Source organism: Balaenoptera borealis (assembly GCF_965194805.1).
Source record: "Balaenoptera borealis genome assembly, chromosome: 3".
NCBI classification, from domain to species: domain Eukaryota; kingdom Metazoa; phylum Chordata; class Mammalia; order Artiodactyla; family Balaenopteridae; genus Balaenoptera; species Balaenoptera borealis.
The window spans coordinates 182,092,558-182,107,819 of record NC_138866.1 but is presented as its reverse complement, the minus strand read 5'-3'; the positions used below and the strand labels follow the sequence as shown (position 1 = coordinate 182,107,819).

Sequence of the window (15,262 nt, the reverse complement as noted above, 5' to 3'; positions counted from 1 at the left end):
GTAAAGGAGGACCTCCTCCCATCTCCCTTGCACACCTGGCCCTCTCCCCGTCCACTGTCTGAACAGCAACCACAGAAGACATCCAGGCCGCTTAACCAGCCCCGCCCCCTGCAATCATCTCACATCTCACTCGGCGAACCCACTGCCTTGCCGTGAGCCTGCCCACACCCACACGCTCCAGAGCCTGCTGCCTGTGGGACCGGCCCCCCCTCCCCTGTCCCCTCTGCTCCAGCCGCGTCAGCCTCCTGGCTCTTCCTCAAACTGGCCAAGCACACCTGCCTCAGGGCCTTTGCACTCACTCTTCCCTATTTTCAGAGAGCTGATACCTCAAATATTGTCCTCTTCCTCAAAGTTTCAAATACCACTTTATAAGAGACCATCTGTAAACAACAGCAACCCTGCCCACGACTCTCCCCTCCCCCTCCTCCTGCTTCATCTTCCTCCAGAGCACTGATACCTTGTGGCCCGTTGCACATTTATTTGATTGTTGCCTGCCTGGCGGAACATGAGTTCACGAGGGTGGGACTTGGTCCTCTTCCCTAAATAATCCCCCACGCCTGGCTGGTGGGAGGCTCGCAAGTGATGGACCAGTCAACAGGTGTGGGAGGACATGAAGAACGTCTGACTCACTTTACACCCAAGGGCTCTTCAGGCTGGAAGAGCCGTCTCCTTTGATACCAATCATTTATTGAAGATTGACTGCATGTGGTTCTCTGTGCTAGACATTTTACATGTATCACCTCAGCTAGTCTCTGCAGTAATCTATGAACTATATATGATTTCTAGCCTCCCTTTCAATACAATGTGGGTTTTACAGTAAATTAAAGCATATAATAAGACATTCAAACATACAACAACATATACTTTAAATTGCATTTACTCCTGCAACTTGTTTATCTTTCCTGATCTTTTTCTGTGTACACATAAGTGCACATATATTGGACTGGGAGTTTGTGTGTGTTTTCACCCGCTTGTTTTGTTTTTTCCTTTACAAAAAATGACACCCTGCTATGGACATCGTTATACAGTGTAACGTGTCTCAGAGATTTTTGTCATGAAAGTTAACAAGATACACCTTACTCTTTCTCTTGGCTTCTTACATAGTATACACCACGATGTGTTCGATTCATCACCTACTGGTTCACATTCGCGATGGATTTTTTGTTTTGGTTCCACTGTATTAAAAACAATTCTGTCTACAAATAACAAGTGCTGGAGAGGGTGTGGAGAAAAGGGAACCCTCCTGCACTGTTGGTGGGAATGTAAGTTGGTGCAGCCACTATGGAGAACAGTATGGAGGTGCCTCAGAAAACTAAAAATAGAACTACCATACAACCCGGCAATCCCACTCTGGGGCATATATCCAGACAAAACTCTAATTCAGAAAAATACATGCACTCCTGTGTTCACAGCAGCACTATTCACGACAGCCAAGACATGGAAACAACCTAAATGTCCATTGACAGATGAATGGATAAAGAAGATGCGGTACACATATATGATGGAATACTACTCAGCCATGAAAAAGAATGAAATAATGCCATTTGTAGCAACATGGATGGACCTAGAGATTATTATCACTAAGCAAAGTAAGTCAGAAAGAGAAAGATGAATACCATATGATATCACTTACATGTGGAATCTAAAATATGACACAAATGGACTTATCTATGAAACAGAAACAGACTCACGGTCATAGAAACAGACTTGTGGTCTCCAAGGTGGGCTGGGGGAGGGATGGAGTGGGAGTTCAGGATGAGCGGATGCAAACTAGTACACATAGGATGGATAAACAACAAGGTCCTACTGTAGAGCACAGGGAACTATAGTCAATATCCTGTGATACACCGTCATGGAAAAGAGGATGAAAAAGAATGTGTGTGTGTATATATATATATAACTGAATCACTTTGCTGTACAGCAGAAATTAATACAACACTGTAAATCAACTATATTTCCATTTAAAAAATTGAAAACAATTCTGTAATAAAACCTGTCTTCCTACATATATTGTTGATCAGGGCCCAGGTAGGTTAGTATGTATCAGGAGGGAGATTCCTAGACTTGATTCCTAAGTCAGCAAATATGCACATATCATTGATTTATTAGAATCTGGTACGACGGCTGTGGTCTCTGTAGCAGATGTGGCCAGTGCCTCACCTACATCCCTCCACCCACCATCACCAGGCAGGCTGTCCTGACTCTTTGCCTGAGGCTTCCCAGGGCCACCAGAGCTTGCTCTGTCTGTGTGTGAGCCATGGAATGAACGCCCCAGAGCAGACTTCCATCAGTGACCCACAGGAGCTAATGGACATGCACCCGTTGGAGGGTTAACTGTGTATTGAGTCTTTCACTGGATCTCAGCGTTCTTTTGCTCTCAGTGGTAACCTGATTGACAGACACTCTTGATTGACAGCCTTCCCTTTCCTACTAGCTCTCCTCCTCCATTCCCTACTCATGTTTCGCAAGTTCACCCCCAAAATGAACCCTCACACTCAAATCTCTGTCCTGGTGTCTGCTTCTGGAGAGCCAAAACTAAGACACCCTGATTTACTTCTGGGGAAAAAAAAAGAGTTTCTCCTCTAAATAAAGGTGATGCACGAACCTGGTATTTTTTAAGTATAAAAAGATAGAAAATGAAAGGTAAACATCTTTCACCTCCTAACCTCTAGTCTCTCTACCCAACAGTAATGCCTACTCACAGTGTCCTTTATTTCTTTCCAGAAAAAGACATGACTACACAAATATATACACATATCCTTTTAAATTTACATAAGTGGAGTAATTCTAAACACTGTGCCTGGAACCTTTTTTCCACGTAATGATATAGTCTTGGAGACCATTTTTATTTGCACATACAAGGTCTTTAAGTAACAGTTTAACTGCCTTATATTTTGTGTCTACCCCATAGGTTTCCAACCAGTCTCCTATAAGAGAACATTTATTGTATCTAATATTACACAGGTACAACCATGCTGTGACAAACGTTTTTTTACACAGACCTTAGCTCATTTTAAAAAAATTTTATTTATTTATTCATTTTTGGCTGCATTGGGTCTTTGTTGCTGCGCGCGGACTTTCTCTAGTTGGGGCGAGCGGGGGCTACTCTTTGCTGTGGGGTGTGGGCTTCTCATTGCAGTGGCTTCTCTTGTTGCGGAGCACGGGCTCTAGGCACGTGGGCTTCAGTAGTTGTGGCTCGCGGGCTCTAGAGCGCAGGCTCAGTAGTTGTGGTGCAGGGGCTTAGTTGCTCCACCACATGTGAGATCTTCCCGGACCAGGGATCAAACCCATGTCCCCTGCATTGGCAGGTGGATTCTTATCCACTGCGCCACCAGGGAAGTCCCTCAGTTTAAAAATTTTAAATAAATTCATAACAGAACTGCTGGGTCAAGGGGTATATGCGTTTTAACTTATTTTTCTATTTTAGATATTACTGTTTTTCCCTCTTCAAGTTGATTGCTTTGATTTACACTCTTATCAACAGTGTGTGAATGCCTGTTTCCCATGGCTTCCCCGACACTGGGGTTATCAAACATTTTAACGTTTACTAATCTGTTAGGTGAAAAGGTATCATATCATTTTGCTGTGGTTTCTACTTGTTCATATCCTTGACCCATTTTTCAATTGGATTTTTTGTCTTCTTTTTGATTTCTAAGAGCTTTTAATTAAATAACTTTTTTGAGGTAACACTGGTTTCTAATGTTATGTAAGTTTCACGTGTACAACATTATATTTCTACTTCTGTGTACCCTACAGCGAGCTCACCACCAAAATTTTAGTTTCCAGCCGTGACTATACGGTTGACCCCCTTTATCCATTTTGCCATCCCACCCCCCGACCCCTTCCTCTCTGGTAACCACTACTCTGTTCTCTGTATCGACCTGTTTGTTTTTGTTTGGTTTGATTTGTTCACTTATTTTGTTTGTCTTCCACATTCCACCTATGAGTGAAATCATATGGTGTTTATCTTACTTTGTCTGACTTATTTCACTTAGCATAATAGCATCAAGGTCCATCCAGGTTTTTAACAAATGCCAAGATTTTATCTTTTTTATGGCGGAGTGGTATTCCGTTGTATATATACACCACATCTTCTTTATCCATTCATCCACTGATGAGCACTTAGGTTGTTTCCATATCTTGGCTATTGTAAATAACGATGTGATTTACACAGGGGTGAATATACCTTTTCTAATTAGTTTCTAAGAGCTTTTTTATTGAGTATGGCTACTGAGCTGCTAGATACAGCACTTATATTTTCTCCCATTCTATGAATTCCCTTGAACTTCTTTCTAATGAAACATTTTCTTATACAAAGGTCTTAAGTTATTAAATCAAGTCTGCTCATTCTTCTTTTTTCTTTTTTCCATAGTTTCTGGATTCTATATCATGCTTAAGTCTCTCCTGCCCCAAGTTTATAAAAATATCCATCTATGTATCTCCTAGTTCTTTAAGATTTTACTTTTGTATTTAGGTCACTAATCCAGCTGGAGTTTATTTTTGTGGATGGTGTTTGTTGTTGGAAGAAAGTACAGAGAAGTGGGAGGGGGGCAGAAAGAACAGGCCAAGAAGAGAGCGCTTGGGTGGTGTCTCCACTGATCAGAACCAGCTGATGGCCTTCCTAGGGAGGGTGAACTCAGTCCTTTTCTAGGGCTGTTGTCAGCGGTGTGATGGAACCAGTCTGGCCAAATTATTACATACAGCCATTATTATAAGTTGAATCCTACAACATCATTATATGAAATTATACTTCTACAAAAAGGTAAAAAATATTCCAAATTCATCACTTTCTAATATTTTACTGTGTTTTACTATTACCTATGCTCCTAAGGTTATTTACTTGTATCGGATGTAACACGGTGGAAATACGACATAAGGAGATGTCTTGTTGGAAGCTCGAATAGGCCATGGAGGGAGTACTTACGCCATGGAAATTGGCAAATACTACCAGTCAAGAGTCTTTCTTTTCTCTTTGGGGGTCCAGTTGTTAAGCATTTACCAGCACACCACTGACTTTGCCCGTCTCCAGATACGTCTATTCAGAGAGGAGCTGCCGTGCTGGAGAGGAACCTCAAGCATCAATTATGGAGGCAGGACTTCCCTGGTGGCGCAGTGGTTGAGAATCCGCCTGCCAATGCAGGGGACACGGGTTCGAGCCCTGGTCCGGGAAGATCCCACATGCCGCCGAGCAACTAGGCCCGTGTGCTACAACTGCTGAGCCTGCGCGTCTGGAGCCTGTGCTCCGCAACAAGAGAGGCCGCGATAGTGAGAGGCCCGCGCACCGCGATGAAGAGTGGCCCCCGCTCGCCGCAACTAGAGAAAGCCCTCGCACAGAAACGAAGACCCAACACAGCCAAAAATAAATAAATAAATAATTATGGAGTCAGACCCGAGGACACTGAGAGCCCTTCCAGTCCTAACATGCTATGATTCTGCAATGCTCATAATTACTCTCGATGGTTATGCTGCCAGGGGGAATTTAGCTCAGAAAAACCTGCTTTTAGGGGATTTCTCCATGGTCTCCACATTGCTAACCTGGATCGCATTTTGGTGTAATTCAGTCCCTTGATGAGTCCTGCACAGGATTTTTCCCTGTGATACCTCAGATCCGGATTCCAGTGTGGCAACTCAGAGCTCTAGATAGAATGATTAATCATCATCCCTCTGTTTTTCATTTGATATTGTGTTCTTCAAAGACTTGACTCCTCTTTAAATGCTATTAAAGTAGCCACAGTGTACTAACCACTTTACTTCCTCCCTGCCACATGGCGGCTCATATCCTGCAGAAAGTAAAAGAAAGTTGGAGGAAAGAGAAGCAGAAGATGAGCTTGGGACCTTACACCAACTCTTGGAGCAATGGAAGCCTAATTTTTCCCAGTTATACACAAGGGCTTTTGTTTGGCCTTCATAAATCACTTTTTCAGAAGAAGTTAAGAACACTTAAAAGGTACATAAAAGTCACAGGAAAAAATGTAATATTCAAGGAGCTCTTATACGATCTTATGAGAACCTTCTCACTTGGAATAGGAGAAAGTTACTTTTTTCTGCTTCAACATTTTCTTTTAAAGATAGAGAGACCTTTTAAAAGCGTTTACCACACATTTAGAAATCCCTATGGAATCCATTACAATAATAATTTTATGCACTGTTCATCCTGAATCAAATCCATCTACCGTATTAATAATGTTTTGGGGGGGTGAAGGATACTTTCACCAAGAGTTTTCTCTTTCACAAATATTCCTTAGAAGTCATTTTGCCCACATTTCACAGATGGTCAGACTGGTCTGTTGACTGTCTCCCAAACATTCCAAGCTAATTTCCAATTTCTCTCCTCTCCCTCTTCCTGCCTGAAATTCTGTCTCTCCTCTTTTCATGCAACCATCTCAATTCTTTGAGATCCTATGCAGTCTTTCTGTAATTATCCCCCAGTTCAGTGATGCTTTATTCTTCAGAACTCAGAACTCCTATTTTCTGTACCACTCATTGGTGCCTAATCATACCTTCCTTTGTGACCTAATGTTGTTAAGTCCATTTCTACTGCGTATGGTTTTACCCCAGCATTTAGACAAGAGGTTTCTATCCTGGGATACACGGACCCCTTGAGACTTCTGGGAAACTGGGGATGTCATGAACTTATAAGTAAAATTTTGTGTTTATGTGCCTTTTTAGGGGCAAAATTTCGTATCTTTCATCAGATTCTCCAGGGGATTTTTGACCCAACAGTTTCATCTCCTGGAGAACAGAAACTAGATGCTATTTTTTGTTGTATTTTCCACAGTATCTTCAATAACTCAGCTCAGTAACTGAATGGGCACACGGTCGATCTAACGTTTCCACTTATTTGCTACCAGTGGATCCCTTATTTTCCATACTGAGAAAGAGGGACAACATGGCTTGTCTGTTTCCATCTCACAGTTGAGCATATATGGAGATAATAGATGTTTAAATGTTTGGAAAAATATAAAACAATACCGTACAAGTATGAGAGCTCACCTTGAGACATGGAATAAAGGAATTCTGCACTGATGAAATTCTCTGTCATTTGATTACCTTTTAAGAATCTTCTAGAGAAGCAGAGCTTGGAAAATGTCTTCTCCCTTGACACCAACTTCAGCTGCATCCGTTTTATCAATACCTCCTCTCACCCAACAGCTTGTCAATGAAAATTGCTTCATCCCCTGGTCATTACCCTCCATTCATTGGTGATTTTTATTTCCTGATTGACTCTCATTCTCTCCAATACTATTCCCGCTCTAATGCTTGGTGATTTCAGTACTCTCTCAGATACCCCTTGCAATACCCTAGCCTCTCATCCCCCAAACCTTCTCTCCTCCAATGATTTGTCCTCCACCCCACTTAAGCCACTCACTCCCGCGGTCATACCTAGACCTTGTCTTTACCAGTAACTACACTCCTTCTGTGTAGGTAATGATCCTGCCACCCAAAGAGGTCTACACTCTAATCCCTAGAATCTGTGAATATGTTGCATTACATGGCAAAGGGGAATAAAGGTTGCAGACAGAATTAAGGTTGTTGATCAGCTGACCTTAAACAGAGAGAGTATACTGCAGTACCCAGGTGGACCTAATGTAACCACAAGCGTTCTCAAACGTGGAAGAGGGAAGAGAAGAAAACAGCGGAACGATGCTATGTGAGAACATGGCTTTGAAGACGGAGGAAGACAACCATGAGCCAAGGAATGTGGGTGACCTCTGTGGGCTGGAAAGAGCCGGGAAGTGGCTTCTTCCCTGGAGCCTCCAGAAAGGAACACAGTCGGGCCCACACCATGATTTCAGCCCAGTGAGACCCATTTCAGAATGCTGACCTCTCATAATGATAAAATAATACATCTGTATTATTTTAAGCCAATAAATTTTGATAACCTGTTACAGCAGCAAGAGGAAGCCAATACACCTTCCTTCCATTAGCAAATGAGGTCATGCTGCCTCCGAGCAACCCACTCTCCTATCTTCACAGTTTACTCTCTCTACTACCCAGTTCCAGCAATGTTTTGACCCCACTAAGACCTACAATCCACTGACCCTATAGCCCGTGACCTCACTCCCTGTGTCCTGCTCCCCTGAGCAAAATCCTAACTCTAGTTGAATCCAGCCCTCCACCGATTTTGTACTTGAACCTGCGGGCTGAATGTAGTTGGAAAAAAACGCACAACCAACCTGACTGGTTTCACTTCAAACTCGAGAAGGACCTTTGTGTCCCTACGAGGATTCTGTGGTCCCTTCACCCTCTCGCTCTCCTAGGAGACTATTTCACCATTTCTCTTCTCTCTGGAAATCTCCAAATTCCTCTTTCTCCGAATCACCAAATTCACCCTCTACTGATTTTGTGTGAACGTGACCTTACTTCCTATCCCACTGAGAGAGAAGACGGTCAGAGGAGTGCTTCCTCACACCCCGCCATCTCGTCTGCCCCCGCCTGTCTACACTGCCTTCTCTTCCATAACTGCGAACCATCTCTGACGGCGTCTAAGCTCTGCCCCTCCAGTGGGACAGAGGACCCGTCCCCTTACACCTCTCCAGCATCTGTCTCCTTTTGTGCCCGTGAAGTCACCTTTCCGTTCTCTACTGGATCCTCTCCGGAATAGCATCCGAACACCCTGCTGTTCCCCATTCTAAAAGCAAACTCTTTTGTCCCTGTGTCCCCACTGCTGTCACTTCCTCCTCTTCTCCATCTTCTCCTGGACTACTCCAGTCAGCCTTGCATCCTCACCTCACCCCTGAAACTGCCCTTGACCACGTCACCAGGGCTTCCCCACAGCTAAACCCAGGGGTCAGTTCTCGGTCACATCGTACTTGGCCCATTGGCAGCATCTGGTATCATCTCTGGTCTGAATGATCGCCAAACATTCCTAAATGGCCTCCCAGCTCCCCTTGCTGCCCTGGGTCTATTTTCTACTCTGCAGTCCGAGCACTCCTGTGTTGTTCTGTCTTCAGTAGATCGGGTCCTGTCTCGCCTCGGGTAATAACCCTCCAAAGCATCTCAGCTCATTCAGGGTAAAAGCCAGGATCCTGACACTGGTCCACGACGTGCCTGCGGTGGCCCCGTCACCTCCCTGCCCTCACCTGCTGACACCTGTCTCCCGCTCCCTCTGCCCCAGCCTCGGGGCCTCCTCCTGGCCCCTCAGACACACACGTCGCCTGTTCCCGCCTCAGGGATTCTGCCCCCGGAGCCTCTGCCTGGAGAATCCTTCCCCCAGATCAGCACGGCCCTCCCCTCCTTGCTTCAGGTCTCTGCTCAAATGTCACCTTATCCCAGTGACTTCCTGGACACCGTCCATCCTGAAACAGTAACACCGCTGCGTGCCCCCAGCTGCTTTATTCCGCGGTAAAATACAGGAGGCATTTACAGCGGGGCTATTACACTTGCCACTTAACACTGACCAGCATTTATCACTATCTGAGATTTCATATATATGAAACATAGATATAATTTAATATTTGCATTAAATTTAGATTCGATACTTATTTCATATTTAATAAACATATTCAATATTAAATTATATAGAATAATGTATACTATGACACATTAATGTCACATATACTAATCATATTGTATGTTATATAGTATATATGTAGGTAAGTGTATTATATATATGTATCTTTTTTTTCTCACCCACTAAAATATAAATGCCATCAGGGCAGGGACTTTGTTTTGCCCCTCGCTACACCTCCGGCGCTTAAAAAGTGCCTCATGTGTAGCTGAATAAGCCTCCTGAAGGAGGGCAGGAATGGATGGGCGGATTTAAGGAAAGCCGAGCCCCTGTCTGGGCGTATCCAGCTTGGCCGAGGCCCTCTGTGCTGTTTCAGCAGCGGGTGGGCGAGGTGAGCGAGGTGAGCTTTTCCTCGCTTCACACGCCTCAGCTTTAGCTCTTACCAAATACTGATGGTGTGATCCTGGAGCTGGTCTACCTGACTAACGTCTTTTCGGCCTCAAGGGGCACCTCCTCCAGGGAGGTCCCGGACTCCTGTAATGTCACCACCATCTAGCTCTCTTTGTTGTCTTTTGACGATCTTCCCTTAAAAGCGCCCTTCCTGGGGGATGACAGCAAGGAACAGAAGTTAATTATTGATGCTGTTGGTGAATGTTTTCTGTGATTTCTGTGAAAACCACTGCCTTTTTTCAGGAGGAGCTTTGTACCAGGGTAGAGCAGCCCTGCCTTTCCCACCGTGGGAGGGAGCAGCTCAGGTCCAAAGCGCCATCTGAGAACGGCACTCACCCAACAGTCAGCGCATAACGACTGCACTGACCAAGTGCCATTCTGTTTGTTAACTAGCACACAGAAATATGCGCCCCTAGAAAAATGGAGGCAGGTAAATTTCCTCTCTCATTTTCACCTTTTCTTTAAAGGTGGTAACAGACGCCCCCATGGAGCCCCCTGCCCGCGGGGCTGTGAGCAGAGCTCTTGTCTACACCGCCCTCCAGCCCAGTTCCAGAAGCAGAGAGCTTCTCAGCGGCTCCGGAGGCTGGACAAGCAAAGGCTCTCTCACGTTCCTGCCACGGCGAACCCTCTGCTTTAAATCACCACCATCAACAATCCAAACAGGACCTGGTTTCTGAACAGGGCATCGAGAGAACCAGATCCGCCTTCACCCTTGACCTCGAGGTGTGGCCTGCCACATCTACAGCGGAGCAACAAGTGTGAGTGGTTAGACCATGACGCCGGGTCCCAGCTCGCCCTGGCGGCTTGCACGCTTGGGCGAGTTACTTAGACTCTGTGCCTCAGGCTGCCTGCCTGTAAAATGGGGAGAAACGGTGCGGAGCGCACTGAGCGGCTGGAGCTGAGTGAGTGTGTGAACGTACGAGGACCGGGCCCAGCACCTCCCTGTACCTCCCGAGTGTTAGCTCAGGGGTAGCAGGACCTGGAGGCTTGCATCCTTGGTACCACTTTGGGACCCAGGGCCACGGTATTTAAGCACGCCTCGGCTTCTTCACTGTAAACGGGGATGATTATATTACTGAAACCACAGGGTTGTTCAAAGGGCTAATCTGAAGAAGGTGCTTACACCTCGCTGAGCTTTGTGACGGGGAGCTTGGTCAGTGATGCTGCCCTTACCATTGCCTTTGTCATCTTTCCACCTGGGAACCACCCCCCGCCCCCGCCGCGTGGGAATCGTCCTCGGGTACCACGACCCGTACAGGGACGCGTGAGGGGAACACCCATCCCTTTCCTGTTAATACGTGACAGCAGTTTTAAGCGGCTGTTTCTCTGGGAGACTTTGGCGGGGGCCCTGGAGTAAAACGGGAAGAGCCCTGGGATTGGAGACAAAAGCCCCGACTCTGAATCTCATCTCTTCCACTCGCCAGCTGCGTGTCCCTCGCCGACTTGCAACCTCTCTGTGCCTCACTGCCTTCCCCGATGGAACCAGCCCCAGGGCTTCCGTGAGGACCAGTGAGAGGATGCCTGTCTGAATACGAGTGTGAAGGCGAAAGCAAGGCAGGAGAGGTTCGGAGATGGACAATACCAAGGCCACAGAGGCCAGCAGAGGCGGGGAGAGTCCAGCCCAGGCCCCGGGGCGTCGGCGGCTGCCTGGAGGGGAGGCGCCTCCTGAGGCCCCGAGCCACGGCCCACGTCTGATGCACACCGGCGGGCATCTCTGGGCCAGCCCCCTCGGGGAACCCACTTTGTGCCCAGAGCTGCGGGGAAGGAGTAGAGTGTTTCCTTCCGGGCCCCCTGGACACAGAGCTCCAAAGGCAGGCGGGAGATCCCTGGGCAGAGCTTCCCAGAGCATCCCTGAAGAGAAGGACAAAACTGCGGCTCTGCCCTCCTCCTCGATTAAGTAAATGGTCCCAATTACTGACTCATTCACAGGATTCCCAGCCAGGATTATAAAGGGTCCCTTTAAAGGTTAGAGGGGGAACTAAACTCTATGGCAACTGTCCCGAGACAACTGAAACATGCCGGTGCCCCCGCCCCGGAGCAGCTGTTGAAATGCCTCAGCCTCACACACCTCGGGCCTGGCTGGCCGCCCCCAAAGCCGCATTCCTGGCAGGTCCAGGAATCAAGAAAAATCCACCAGAACAAGAAGTGCCTCCGCGTTCTCCAGTTACCAGCAGGTGGAAGGGGGGCTGCTCCGGATGGAAACGGTTTTGACGGACCTCCAGAGTTCAAGGGCGTTTCCCACTCAGCACGCAGGGCTGAGTGCTGGCCTGTCTTCCTTTGGAGACACGGTCCCCGCTCTCATGAAGTCCGAGCTTCTGCCCCCAGGGTCTGCCGGCCAGGACACTGAGAGCCGCATGCAGACCCCTTTCCTCGCCTCTGTGCTGAGATTCCCACAGGAAGCCAGGGGCCGCGGCTGCTTCCCTTCAGGCACTGAGCTGCCCGGGGCCTTGTGATCTTGCTTGCATCTCCTCGAAAATGGACAGTCAGCCAGGAGACATGTGGGTTTTCCTTTACCTTTGTATCTGGAAATTATGGAATTGAATTGGAATACTAATTACAAGTGCCACTGCCCTTGTGAATGAACTGGGGGGTGACTGGTGCTTCCTTTCTTCGCTCCACGCTCAGTCACCACGGGAGAGAATGCTTGTTCAAGGCTCCATGATGCTGGTCCTGATTTACAGAGTCTTTAGCTGGAAGGATGTCGAGTCCCCTCTGTCTGCCTTACTGGATGGGCCAGCTCTTTCTGTGTCTTTATAAAGTACCAGGGACCAGGTTTCACAGGAGTTCTAAACTGGGCAAGGCACCGCGGTGATGCATGGAGAATTCTCACTCCCTCTATGGGACCTACAGCGTACGCACCTCCTTACTGTGCAACGCGTGGGCTGCACGAGCGCCAACGCTCCGGTGCCGCGTCCGGCCTCTAGGTCCCTGCTGCTCCTCTGGGCCCCCCGTCACCTGCAGCTCTCTGAGCCGCGGCCGCCTCTCGGGCCGGGGGTGCTGGGGGAGACGATGCTCCCACGTCCCAGCAGAGAACCCTCGGAGCCTCGTCTCCTGCAGGCTGGGCCCCCGGCCGCAGTAGTGGCCTGTGGTACCCTGCTCGGGTGGCACCAGCACCAGCTTCCTCCTCCCGCCTGGCTCACCTCTCCTGGGATGGCTCCTAGGAACGCGGCACCGGCCTCACTTCGGTCGCAGGTGTGCTCCCAGGAGACGCACACTAAGGAGGACCCCGGCCCAGGACAGCAGGCTGGGCCGAGCTGGGGGGAGCGTGAAGGGCCCTGGGAGCCGCAATCCCTCCGCAGCCTGGCCTGACCCACACTCTGCCACCCGGCGCCTGTGTTCCCTGTGGCCTCCCTCACCACGGGCTCCGGAAGAAGCACCTCAGCATCTCTCCTTGGGTCTGGGGTGTCACTCTCCCTGCCTCTCCCCCAAAGCAGCCAGCTTACCCAGTCTAGAACGCCGGCCCTGGGACGCTCCCTTCCTGGAGCCCGGCTTACACGGGCACAGGGACCAAGCACTTAACACCCAATGCCTTGCTGACGCTAGTCTGTACCTGCTTCACTTCTCCAACGGAACTGCCAGGTTCTGGAGAGCTGGAGACCGCGGCAAATGGGTTTTGTTTAGTTTCGTTCAGGCGTTCTTCTTGTGTACCCCATGCTACACCAAGCACAGTACTGGTGACGCACGGTAGGTACGCCACCACTCAACGTTTCAGCAAGTGTGGGTTAAGTGTCCACTGTGTCCTGGGTTCCGGGGAGATATTCCTCCCAGCTCAAATGCTAGTGTAGGAAACAGTTGGCAAAAGTACACAACTAATCACACGGTGCGTCAGGAAGTGTTAGCAGATGCACAGCAGGGGAGACCGCCCAGGGTGGGCAGCGGGGAAGCTGCCATTTTAAACCGTGTCCACGGAAAGCGGTGTCGACAGAGGTTTGGGCCGAGCCACGCCGTGGAGGAGCGAGGGAGCAGGCTTGACAGGTACCCGGGGGAAGACCATCGCCGGAGCAGTAGCCCCAGGACCGCAACCCGGAGATGCGGACGCACCTGACGCCCCCAAGGCAGCGGCAGTGGGAGGCTGGAGACACAGCGCCCGACCCTCATCCACTGTGGGGACCTGGGCTTCGGCTGCGAGTGAGATGAGGGCGAGCAGGTTTGTTCAGACGAGTGACGCCATCTGACTCCCATTTTCACAGGACCCCTCGGGCTGCCGTGCTGACAGTGGCCTCTCGGTGCACGGGGCGGGGCGGGGGGCAGGGACACGAGTGATGAGGGGATTGGCGATCCCTCAGCGGGGGATGACGGTGGTTTGCCGGGATACGGTTTGAAGGATTTTCTGCTGGGTTGGAGGCAGAGTGTGTTAACTCCGGTGCCTTGGTTAAAGTGCAGTCCATCAGGTTTTCCCCTGGGAAGATGTTACTTTTCCCTTTTGTAATTAATAAGGAATCTGGGGGGAGATACATTTAGATGCTGTAAGTATCCTCTGCCTCATCAAGCTTTCATAGATGATCCTTGCTTGAATCAATCATTACTAGGATCCTTGGCAAATGGTGATTTTCCTAAACCCATCAGTCATTCTGCATTTATGAGTCAGCACTTTCTTGTAAGGAGGGCTTTCCCCTGTGCCTTGATTATTTACTCATGTGAGTGGACTCACACCTTCTTGTTTTACTCACTGAGTTACAATCTGTTAATATCATCATATATTTTGATGCTCAAAATATCCCAGATTTGGCCAGTGGGAGCCACTGCAGGTTGGCCCCTGGGTCATTTTGACATTTCTCCATCATTCTTTGAGCGCCTTCTCACTTCCAGGCTCTGGGGACCTCACCTGGGTCCGTGTGCTGGGGGCCTCATCGGGGCTTCACTCTTTCTCAGACGGTGCCCAGGGGACTGTTTACGGTGCTGGGGGGTGGGGGACTGGGGAGCCCATTGCTCCTGTGACTGGTGTTCTTTCCTCTGTGACGATTTGCCTGATCTCCTGCCCCTACCGCTGCCAGTTTCAACAGCCGAAGCTCCCAGCCAAAGCCCCTGCAACCGCGGCTGGGAGAAGCTCAGGCAGCAGCTCGACGTGGCACAAGCCCCTACCCCGAGCCAGGCTGGCCCCTCCGCGTCCTGGAGAGGAAGTGTGCTCACTGCTCCTCCTGGGCCCCTTTCTCGATGTACTCACTCCTCGGGCATCCCGCATCAAATCGTCCTCCCCCGGCAATGCCCATTCCCCAGCCCAAGGTTCCCTTGTGCCTGCATCTCTGTCCTGGAACCGGTCCAAGTGTCCCTGCTCATCCGGGATTGCGGCCCCGCCCCGCCCCCACTCCAGTCCTCAGGATCTGGATGGAGCCTGGCTCACGGGGCGGCCCCCTAACGATC

The 15,262-nt window shown here is 49.0% G+C and overlaps 1 protein-coding gene and 1 long non-coding RNA gene across 4 annotated transcripts in view; one reads left to right on the top strand and one right to left on the bottom strand.

Moving 5' to 3' along the window:
- The window catches only part of LOC309625657 (uncharacterized protein), a 192,821-nt gene that overhangs the window by 98,589 nt on the left and 78,970 nt on the right, over window positions 1-15,262 (bottom strand). The window lies entirely within an intron of this gene.
- On the top strand, window positions 447-14,402 carry LOC309625759. The gene is made up of 2 exons (XR_014242741.1): window positions 447-10,659; window positions 11,326-14,402. It is a non-coding gene; the product is annotated as an uncharacterized lncRNA (long non-coding RNA).